This window comes from Protopterus annectens, chromosome 2.part2, assembly GCF_019279795.1.
Source record: "Protopterus annectens isolate FY-2018-M chromosome 2.part2, PAN1.0, whole genome shotgun sequence".
Lineage (NCBI taxonomy): Eukaryota > Metazoa > Chordata > Ceratodontiformes > Protopteridae > Protopterus > Protopterus annectens.
In genome coordinates, this window is record NC_056730.1 from 592,915,205 (window position 1) to 592,927,228 (window position 12,024).

The 12,024-nt window shown below is 45.0% G+C and overlaps 1 protein-coding gene across 1 annotated transcript in view; it reads left to right on the forward strand.

The window, feature by feature from the left end:
• The window catches only part of CCT7 (chaperonin containing TCP1 subunit 7), a 1,331,840-nt gene that overhangs the window by 747,936 nt on the left and 571,880 nt on the right, over positions 1-12,024 (forward strand). The window lies entirely within an intron of this gene.

Below are 12,024 nucleotides of genomic sequence, written 5' to 3' on the forward strand. Positions count from 1 at the left end.
ATATTTTGTATGAGTTGTTTTAAATATTTTATAAAAAAATGGGGGACTTCTGGCATGTATTTTATACTTTTGAACTGGGTTTCTGAAACTACTATCACTTTGTTCAGTACAGTGTTCAGAATAGTATCCCTACATAAGTAGACTTCAGATTACTATTTAGAGGGAGACTAGTGGGATGTGTTCAGTTTTTTACTGGACTGACCATCCAGCCATTATTGGTATTGCTTTGGCTAGTTTTTTTATCCCCTTATTTGATGGACTTAGGGTGCCCCAACACCAGCACCACCACCACCTCCTCCTACACCTTGTTCACCTAAAAATGTAAAAGTAAATCAAGAAATATGCCTCAGCCTATGGCTTGTGACTCCACAGTAGCCATGGTCAGGCTGTCAGTCCACTCACACTCTTTTGCCTCCAGGACTTGTGATTTGGTGGAAGTACTATAACTGTGCATGACATGAAGGTCAGACACATCGTCTGGAGTTGTACTATTGCCCCATTCAGATATGGGACAATCAAATCCCTTTAGGTGTAGGGGAATTTAGGGGTACAGAATCTGTTGTCAGTGTTGGTGCAACTCCTCTCACTAGTAGTGTAGTGCATGCAAAAAAGAGACAAAGCCCCACTGCATTACAGAGCAACAATCTCTAACTGTGTTCTCACCTGAGTGAGTGGCTGTGAAAAGATCCATTATTCATGCAATTGATTACTCATACCCTGGGTTTCCACCCTGTAATGTTGGTACTCCCGTCCCCTTTTAATGATCCTGATTTTGAAGGGGATCCAGAATCTGAGGTTTTGGAAGGGTCAGTCTGACCTTTCAGTTTCCTTTGAGGAGAAACCGGTTCAAAAACCTGAACAGATGGTTGCCTTTTCCCAAATGGTATCTAGGTTTTGGGATATATTCTGTTGAGACCTATCACCAGCTGCCCTTGAGATCAGCAAGGTTATGTGATCTTTTGGAAGATGAATTCCTGGACGTGGCAACCTTCCCTCCATTGATCTCAGAGTTTGAGGATGTTTTTAATAAAGCTGGCAATTGTACTCTGCTAAACGAGTCTGTGCCTGAAAACCTGTTTAAGAAATTCAGGGGTTTCTCTGTCATGCTTGGCCTCCAAGCCCCTTTATCTGTGTACCCTGCTTTGGTATCCGCAGTGACTTTTGCCAGTAAAAAGATCATAAAAGTCTTTTGTTTTTATCTTTATTAAATCCAGTTCTTCAAGATAAACTAGGCATGTGGCTAGAATCTCATGAAAAAAAGCTGGTGCAGTCCAGCATGGTAGCTTTACCAGTATTTTATGTGGAAGTTTCTGTTGAGATGCATGTGTAGTTTCGACAAGTTTGCTGCATAGTTACCTGCTAAGCAGAAAGACTGTGAAAGAAATTCTTTCCAATGTTTAAATGTTAAAACATTCCTTAATGAGTACCTTGGAGGGGGCTGATAGTTCTAGAAATTCAGAAATATCAGTGGTAATGAGGAGGAATATTTGGCTGTACAGCCAAAACTTTTCTGGTAATTTATAAATGAGGTTATGAATGTTGTTTGTTGATTGTGTGTTTGGTACAGCAGCTAATCAGATCCTAAAACCCTGGGATAATGGAGATAAACTGTTGTAAGGGGTGTCTAAAAATGCTCCATATTCCAAAGTTCACCCTCATAAGCAGGATAGATGTTTTTCGTGTTTCACTGTTGCAGTCATCACATTTGGGTTATCTGCTTGCAGTAGCCCTCAGTCGGCCCGAATACCAGAGACTTAGTATTTCTGCGTCGGTAGCTGTTGCTCCAGGACTGACGTCAAGTCTTGGGTCCTGCATCAGTTGCTGTCCCTTCCATGATGTCAGGTTGTCAGGGGTATAAAACCTGCAGCTGATGCCATTACTCCAGTCTTTCTTGACGTGCGGTGCCCGAAGCAGAAGCAGTTCAAGTGCCGATCGGCCGACTCCTGAAATTTTCGTTTGAGTTTCATAACCGAAGTCTTCAGCTAAAAGCTAAGTACCCCATTGGGGAAACATTTTCTTGCTCTAAACAGATGTCAGTAAAAGTAATAATTGCATTACTTGTGGAAAGTAAATAGCTCATAAAGATTTTCATTCGTAATGTATTCCTTGCCTAGGCCCTGACCATGACGTACCTTGCTGTCAGTTTTGTGCCTTATTTAAACCACAAACTATCCGTCGTCTGTATATTTTTGCTTCTAAATATTTTGGTGCTCTGTTCAAATATCCTGTGCAGGCACCGGCTTCTGAGGGTGTATTCAGGTCTACTGACTTGTGTATTAAACTGACGCCATTTTCTTCTTCAAGGCCTAAAACTCAAACCACGCCTAGAAAACTGACACCCAGACCACATGGTCAGGCCTCTGCCTAAAAAACAAATAAATAAGAGTGGCTGAAGACCTTATTACTTTAATCGGGGAAAGCCAGCCTCCCCCCTCTAAGAGAACTAGGACTGAGTTTGCTTACGATACTTTGGACCAGGATTCTGATTTTTCTGATGTCCTTCATGGATGCATCTGCAGTCATAACAACTGGGTTGTCCTGTCGTCAGGCAGCCCTTCAGTCGGCCGGATTCCAAAGTCCGGGTCCGGCTTCAGCTGATGTCGCACTTCACCCGACGTCATCTCTGTTGGTCTTCGGGTATATAAGCATCAGCCGACGCCATTTTCTTCAGTCTTTCTTGCCGCGTGGCGCCCGAAGCAGAAGCTGTTCGCAAGTGCCGGTCGGTCGGATCCAGAGATTACTTCTACCGAATACTACTTCGAAGACTTCTAAAGCTAAGTACCCCGTTGGGGACTCTTTCTTGCCTCAGCCGATGTCAGAAAAAGTTAATAATTGTTTAACCTGTGGGAAACAAATACCTCATAAAGATTTCCACTCTTACTGCCTGCCCTGTTTAGGCCCAGCCCACGACGTAGCAGCTTGTTCGTCCTGTGCTTCTTTCAACCGACGCTTAGGCGTCGGTCAGAGTTTGCAGAACAGTTTTTCGGTTCTGACTTTGCGTACATTATGTCGTCGCACCCTCGCACTTGGCATTCTCCCAAAAACGCAAAGAAAAGACCGACACTCGCGGTCCGCGGTTTCGGCCGAAACCATGGTTAAGCAAACCGCGAGTGTCTCGGTTTCGGCCGAAACCGAGAAAACTGATCAAACTACACCTGAAACTATCACTACAACTGAGGTCCCTGCTAACACTCTTGAATCGGCCTCCGAGATTTTACCCACTACGGTGCTTACCACTGACTTATCAGACACCATTCCCCTGGATGTCTCTACCCCAGCACGTGGTGCTGCTAGGCCTCCAGCAGCCATGTCCATTAAGGCCTTCGCCAGGGCTAAAGCAGCCAAGACTACTAAAACAGTGCCTGTTAAACCCCCTTCCACCAGACCCTCTGCCAGTTCTCAAATGCTTACCTTGGCACAAGATTTAATTTCATTAATTAGAGGATCTCAATCTCACCCAGACAGGGCCTCTCAGCCCCCAGAAAAGAGACCTAGGGCAGAGCCCCCTGAGCCAGTGTCCTCTGATGATTCTGCTGATCAATCAGACATAACTGACCAGCCAGAGGCTCCTTTCTCCAATTTTGAAGATTCTGATGCTGAAGAATCCATTCCAGCTGCTTCCCCTCCAGAAGAATTCTCCTTTGGGGAAACCTTGCATGCCATGCGAGAACAGTTCCAATGGCAGCAACAGGATTTTCGGACTCCAGGAAAAGACTTAGGACCTTTTTGCACCTACCACAGCACAGGCCCTTAGCTATCCCTCCTGTTCTCTCTGTGGTGGATGATGCTTTCAATGATGCCTGCTCAGCTCCAGATTCTTTACCCCAGCCCCTGCCAAACCAGACAGATTTTACAGGGTGCCAGATACTCATCACCACCTCTACAAGGCCCCTCTTGCAGACCCGAAACTATATCCCAGGGTCCCAAGGCAGTAGCAGACTATAGCTAAAACCCTGTTCCTTCTGAAAGCGAAGCAAGGACATTAGAGAGATGAGGTAAAAGAGTTTACACTTCAGCCACTCTTTCAGCTAGAGCTTTAAATTGTCAGTTTCACATGATACAATACCAAGAGTTTATGCTTGATCAGTTAACTAAAAAGCTAACCACTGATGAATCTCTTGATAAGAATTATGTATTAGAAGTGGTAAATAACATACAGCAGGTTAGTAACCATTCTTTAAAATGTGGCTATGATGCACTGGAGGCTTCATTTAGATCAGCCATGACTGGCACAGTAATTAGAAGGCATGCATGGCTAAAGGAGCAAGCTTTACGGATCATGTTAAATCTAAATTGCTTGATGCTCCTATGGATAAATCAAGTTTGTTTGGTACACCTGCCCAGCAGGTTATGAAGAAAATGGAAGAAAAGGCAAAATCAGTCCAGACAGTTAAAGAATTCTTGCAGGTTCAACCCCCAAGGTTTAGCAGGAACTGGCCTGCCAAGAATTGGTCCTTTCCTGACTCCACAAGACCTCAAAGGGGCAGGAATAGACGTTCCAGAGGCAGAAACCAATCCAGAGGAGGTGCCTACAGAGGACGACAGTGGCAAGGTAACAACAGAGGAACAGAATCAACACCTGCCTCTACATCAACACAGCCACAGTGACTTAAACCTAAACCCGCCTACCAGGGAACAAATAGCAGCTCCTCTAGGCGGAAAGCTAACCTTATTTTCAAAAAACTGGCACCACATAACAAAGGACAAGTGGATTTTACGAACCATAGATCAAGGTTACCGGTTCCACTTCCACACTTTACCAGTCAAAAGAGGAATGCCAAACCTTCCTCCAAATCAAAAAACAGAGGCTCTACAACAGATAATGGAATTAGCAAACATGAGAGCTGTGGAAAAAGTGCCAACAGCAGAGCAAGGAAAGGGGTTCTACTCCAGACTATTCCTAGTTCCAAGAAAGGAAAAAGTTGGAGACCAATTCTAGACCTGTCTACCCTAAATACTTACATCATTGTCCCAAAATTCAAAATGCTGACCCTACAGCAACTTCTTCCCATGCTGGGCAAGGAGTGTTGGCTGGTAACTCTAGATCTCAAGGAGGCATACCTGCACGTCCCCATTCGACCTATCTGCAGAAGATACCTCAGATTTCTTGCAGGATCAGAGCACTATCAATTCTCAGCATTGCCCTTTGGCTTATCTACTGCCCAGAGTATTCACAAAATGCCTGGCATCAGTAATCGCCATTGCAGACTACAGGGAATTCAAATTTATCCATACCTGGACGACTGTCTGATACAAGGGACAACAAAAGCAAGCTGACAACAGATTTACAAAGGGTCATTTACTTGCTTCAAGCACTGGGATACACAGTCAATTTACAAAAGTCAAGGCTGATACCATCCCAGACAAGGACTTTCCTGGGAGCGGAATTGGACACAGTAAGGCAAATGGCATTCCTAACTACAGAAAAACAAAAAGAACTCCTTCTTTACTTCTTGGCACTAGCAAATCTGAACAAGTTAACAGCAAGAAAGGTACTGCAGGCCTTGGGTTTCATGGCATCATGCATAATCTTGGTTCCATTTGCCAGACTACATATGAGAAAGCTTCAGTGGTACCTAAAGAATTTATGGTCCCAACACAGACACAGCCTAGAAACGGAAATTCCACTAATACCATGCTTAAAACAGGAGTTCCTATGGTGGGCTCACGCATGCCAGTCAAACCCAGGCCTGCCCTTTCAAAGGTCAAGCAAGCCAGACCATCACAACAGATGCTTCAGACTTGGGATGGGGGCACATATGCTGGACAAATGCGTGCAAGGATTGTGGACACAGGACCAACTTCACCTGCACATCAACCTAAAAGAAATGCTGGCAGTAAAACTGGCAATCCAAAAGTTCAGACCATTTCTCAAGGAAGGCCAGTTGATGATAAGGACAGACAACACCACAGTCATGTGGTACATCAACAAACAGGGAGGCACTCATTCCTACCCCTATGCAGAATGACTTTGGAGCTGTGGACCCTGGCACTCAGCTACAACATCCAGTTACAGGCAATATTTGTACCAGGAAAAGAAAACTCTCTAGCAGATATGTTAAGCAGGACTACATCGGATGTCCACGAATGGCAGCTGCACCCGGACATCTTCAGGACCATCTCGAAGAAATGGGGAATGCCTCAGATAGATCTATTCGCATCACCTCTCAATCACCAGCTCAAAAATTCTGCACAAGGACATTCCACCCACTAGCATGGAAAGTGGACTCGCTCTCCTTCAGCTGGAAAGGACTAACAGCATATGCATTCCCACCTCTTCCCTTGATACACAAAGTATTACTAAAAATCAAGGAGGAACGTCCAAAGATAATCCTGATAGCTCCAAACTGGCCAAGACAACATTGGTACCCACTGCTGAGGAGCATGTCTCGGAACAATATGTGGCCAATACCCCTGATGCCCTTGATGCTAACTCAGAACAACTACAGCACCATGCATCCAAACCTAAAACGTTGCAACTGACTGCATGGAACATCACATAGCAGCTGCTAATCCACAGCTTTCACAAAGAGTTAAAGACATTATTCTTGAAGCACGCAGACCTTCAACAAGAAGAAACTATGCTGGGAAATGGAAAAGGTTTGTCATTTGGAGCTCAGAAAGAGGTAAAGATGTATCAAACATAGATATGCCCAACATTCTGGAGTATCTGGTCGAACTACTTCATTCAGGCCTGTCCTATTCCTCCATCAAGATTCATGCATCAGCTATTTCAGCAGAATACAGCTTTGATCCACCTGTTTTTCACACCCTTTGCTCAGGCAGTTCCTCAGAGGAATCAAGAATGTAAAACCTCCAAGGAAACCACCATTACCAGCCTGGGACTTGAACTTTGTGCTAGAAAAATTGACTCTATCACCTTTTGAACCAGCAGCAACAACAGACCTGCAACACCTGTCATGGAAAACTGCTTTCCTACTGGCAATTACTTCAGCAAGGAGGGTTTCAGAACTACAGGCCTTAATGGCAGTGCAACCCTTTCTAATCTTCCACCAAGATAGTGTCCATGAGGACTAATCCTACATTTATGCCTAAGGTGGTATCCAGAGTGTCCTTAAACCAGGCAATCCACCTACCTACCTTCTTTCCCAACCCACAAAACAGAGGGAAAGAATACTGCATACCTTGGATGTACATAGACAGCTACGCTACTACTTGGACAGAACAAAAATAGCAGAAAGACTGACCAACTCTTAGGAGCCTATGCAACAGGAAGGGAAGGAAAAGCTATTTCCAAACAGACAATCTCCAAATGGATAGGAAATTGCATACGATTCTGTTACTCCTTCCATGGAAAGCAAATTCCACAGAACATAAGACCTCATTCTACAAGGGCAACAGCCACTACCACAGCCTTCTTACGAGGAGTGGCTACCAAAGACATTATTGAGGCGGCTACTTGGACCTCCGTGCATACATTTGCCAAGCATTATAATTTACCTCTATATTCCAGATCCCGAGCAGGGTTTGCCACTGCTGTTCTGCAAGGGATCCTAAACACACCATAATCTACCTTTATCCTCCTCCCTAGTTGGCTATGGTATTCTACCCAGTTGTTATGACTGCAGATGCATCCATGAAGGACATAGTACAGTTTTGTACCTACCATAAATGTAGATGTCCGAATTGGATAGCATCTGCAGTCAGGATTACCCTCCCTCCTTCCCCTCTGTGGTACTCCTAGGGTGTTTACCCTTCTAATAGCTAGCTAGTGGGGGGACTTCTTTCATGGTGTATTTGTTTGTATTTATGTACATACATGCTTATTTTTGTGTTTACCTCTATCTTTTGGAAACATTGGCATCTATCCAAAATTTTTTAGCCTTCTAGAGGGCTTCTGGCATCTGGGGCAAGAAACACTGAAGAAAATGGCGTCGGCTGATGCTTATATACCCGAAGACCAACAGAGATGACGTCGGGTGAAGTGCGACATCAGCGAAGCGGACCGGACTTTGGAATCCGGCCGACTGAAGGGCTGCCTGACGACAGGACAACCCAGTTGTTATGACTGCAGATGCTATCCAATTCGGACATCTACATTTATGGTAGGTACAAAACTGTACTTTTCTTCTGATGACCAGGATTTGCGCTTATCTACCTATGAGGATTCTGATGCAGAGGACTGTCTTTCCTCTGCTTTTCCCTCAGAGGATTTCTCTTTTGGTGAAACCTTGCATACTCTCGGGGAGCATTTTTGTTGGGAAAGTCAGGATTTCTCTGATTCTAAAAAGAGGCTTAGGAATTTCTTACTACTGCCCCAGCACAGGCCTTTAGCCATACCTCCTGTACTAGACATTGCTGATGATGATGCCTTTTCAGAATTTAGCTTGGCCCTTGACTCTCTACCTCCTGCTCCCAGAAAACCTGATAGATATTACAGGGTCCCTGACTCTCTCAAGTTCCTTTTTAAAAATCCTACTGCGGATCCTGAGACCATTTCACAGGGACCCAAGGGCATTAAAGCTACTACTGCCAAAAATCCTTCCCCCTGTGATAGAGACTCCAGGACGCTGGATAGATGGGGTAAGAAGGTATGCACTTCTGCAACTTTGGCCATTAGGGCCTTAAACTGCCAGTTTCATATGTTAAAGTATCAGCAGCATATTATTGGATTTCTTAAACCGAAAATGATGATGATTCCTGATTGTGCTGATTTACTGCATTCAGCTGAACAAGTTGGAAAACATACTTTGCAATGTGGTTTTGATTCACTAGAGGCATCTTGCAGGGCTACTGTAACTGGGTCTGTATTTAGAAGGCATGCTTGGCTTAAGGAGCAATCCTTGCCAGATCATGTTAAAGCGAAATTACTGGATGCTCCCTTAAACCAGGACCGCCTGTTTGGCATCAAGGTAGAAGTTGTTCTTAAAAAGATGGAGGAAAAAGCTAAATCTATGTAAACTGTTAAAGATTTTTTACAAGTACAACCTCCAAGGTTTAGTAGGCATTGGCCTTCCAAGAATTGGTCCTTTCTTGCCTCTTCCAGACCTCCTCGGTACAAACCCAGATCCAGCAGAGCTCCCAGGCTTCAGTCCCAGGGTACACACAGGACTAAGCAGTGTGTGTGTGTGTGTGTGTGTGGGGGAGGGGGGGGGGCTCCACTTCTAAATCGGGGAATAATAAAAACTCCCCCGTATGGTAAGCTGTCTCAGTGACTACTTTTTAAAACTTCCAAGCACTTCTCAACTGATTGCCCCTTTGTGTGTGTGTGTGGGGGGGGGGGGATTTCTCTTCATGCAAAGAACTGGGAACTCATTACCCAGGACAAATGGATTTTAAATATAGTGTCCCAGGGGTACAGATTTCACTTCCACACATTACCAACACCAAGCGGATGGCCAGATCTACCCCCAAATCAGTGGGCAGAGGCCCAAAAGCAAGTACTTTCTCTCTTAAGCATGGGGGCTATTCAGTTGGTACCAGAAGAGGAAAAGGGACAAGGTTTCTACTAGACTTTTCCTGGTACCCCGAAAAGACAGATCATGAGGTCCTATCCTGGACCTGTCTACTCTAAACACCTTTTTGGTGATTCCAAAATTCAAGTTGCTGACTCTTCACCAGTTGCTCCCTATGCTAGGCAAAGACGCCAGGTTGTCAACACTAGATTTAAAGGAAGCATACTTGCATATCCCAATCAGGGAATCTTGCAGAAGATACCTACGCTTCAAAGCAGGCTACACGCACTACCAGTTCTCTGCACTGCCCTTTGGCTTATCTACTGCGCCCAGGGTATTCACAAAGTGCCTAGCTTCAGTCATTGCATTTTGCAGGCAAAGAAATATTCCAATATACACATACCTGGACGATTGTCTAATTCAGGCAGAAAGCCAGGACATATCAATCATCTGGCCTTTGTTCAAAGGGTGCGAACTTGTCTGGGGTACACCATAAACGAAAAGAAATCACACCTGGTACCCTGTCAACAAATTATATTCCTTAGAGCAAGCTTGAATACAACTTCCCAGATGGCTTTCCTCATGCCAGAGAAACCTTCATTTGACAACATACTTCAAACAAGTGGCCACAAAAACCCTGCTATCTGCAAGGCAAATACTGCAAGCCTTGGGGTTCATGGCCTCCTGCAGTCTTCTAATTCCATGTGCAAGATTGCATATGAGGAAACTACAATGGTATCTAAAAAGCCTATGGTGTCAACATTGTCAGGATCTAGAAGCAGTAATTACTATCATACCTTGCCTATGCCTAGGGTTTCTTTGGTGGGCAGAGGCCTGCCACCAAAACAAGGGACTACCATTCACACTACCCCCTGCCGCCCAAATCCTAACAGACGCATCAGACTATGCATGGGGGGCTCACCTGGCAGGGAAGTGCATTCAGGGCAAATGGAACCCAAGTCAAATACACCTGCATATCAATCTAAAAGAAATGTTAGCTGTACAGAATGCTCAGACAACCTTCAAGGACCACATTCTTCCAGGACAATTAATAGTAAAGACTGACAACACCACTGTCATGTGGTACATAAACAAGCAGGGGGGCACACATTCTTATCCCCTCTGCAGACTAGCCATGGCATTGTGGAACACAGCCCTGAGCTACCAAGTGCATCTACAAGCTCTATTCCTGCCAGGAAAACTAAATACACTGGCAGACGAACTAAGCAAAAACCTCATGGACCCACACGAGTGGAAACTGGAACCAAGGATTTTCAACATGTTGACAAGCAAATGGGGGATCCCAGATATAGACCTGTTTGCCCCCCAGAACTATCAATTGGACAAATTATGCACAAAGACTCCCCACAAACAAGCTTGGAAAGTGGATTCTCTGTCCTTCAGCTGGAAAAACCTATCAGTTTATGCCTTTCCTCCTCTGCCTCTGCTCTCCAAAGTACTACTAAAGATCAAACAAGACAAACCAAGGAAGATTTTTATTGCACCAGACTGGCCACGCCAGCACTGGTACCCCCTCTTGCGCAGTGTGTCACTGTTGGCCCCATGGCACCTGCCTCAGACTCCTACCCTATTGTCTCGGCAGGAGAACCAGATTCTGCACCCTCAGCTTCAAACACTGAACCTAGCAGCCTGGCTAATTACCTAATCTCTCCTTTACCATCCCTCAGTAAACCAGTGATGGATATCATTTTAGAGGCAAGGAGGCCTAGTACTAGAAAATCCTATGCTTAAAAATGGAAAAGATTCTGTGCCTGGAACCAATCTCAAGGGATGAGCACAGCATTGCCCAATTTACCTCGGATTTTACAATACTTAACTGAGATGCTTCACAAGGGACGGTCTTTCTCCTCCAAGATTCACTCCTTAGCCATTTCAGCTCATTATAACACTGAACCTCTCCTCTTCTCTCATCCACTGCTCAGGCAGTTCCACAGAGGGGCCAAAAATCTACAACCTCCCAGGAGACCTCCAACTCCAGCCTGGGACCTTAACTTTGTATTGGAGAAACTCACTCTTCCTCCTTTCGAGCCAGCTGCTACTGCAGACTTAAAATTCCTCTCTTGGAAAACAGCTTTCCTTTTAGCAATCACTTCACCAAGAAGGATATCTGAATTACAGGCCCTCGTGGCAGTGGAGCCTTTCATCATCTTTCATGTGGACAGGGTGTCCCTCAGGACCAATCCCTCCTTCATGCCCAAGGTGGTATCCAGTGTGGCCCTTAAGTAGTCCATTCATTTGCCAACCTTCTTTCCTAATCCACAGAACAAAAGGGAATGGATACTGCACTCCTTAGATGTGCACAGACAACTTAAATTTTACTTGGACGGGGCTAAACCTCAAAGGAAAGCTGACAAACTGCTGGTGGCATTTGCTACAGGGGCAGAGGGGAAGGCTATTTCAAAGCAAACCATTTCCAAATGGATAGGCCATTGCATTCATTTCTGCTACAAGCACCATGGAAAACCTATCCCACAGGGGATCGGACCCCACTGAACCAGGGCTGCATCTACCTCTACAGCCTTTCTCAGAGGTGTCCCCACCAGGGACATCCTAGAAGCTGCTACCCTGGAGTTCTGTACTTTACTTT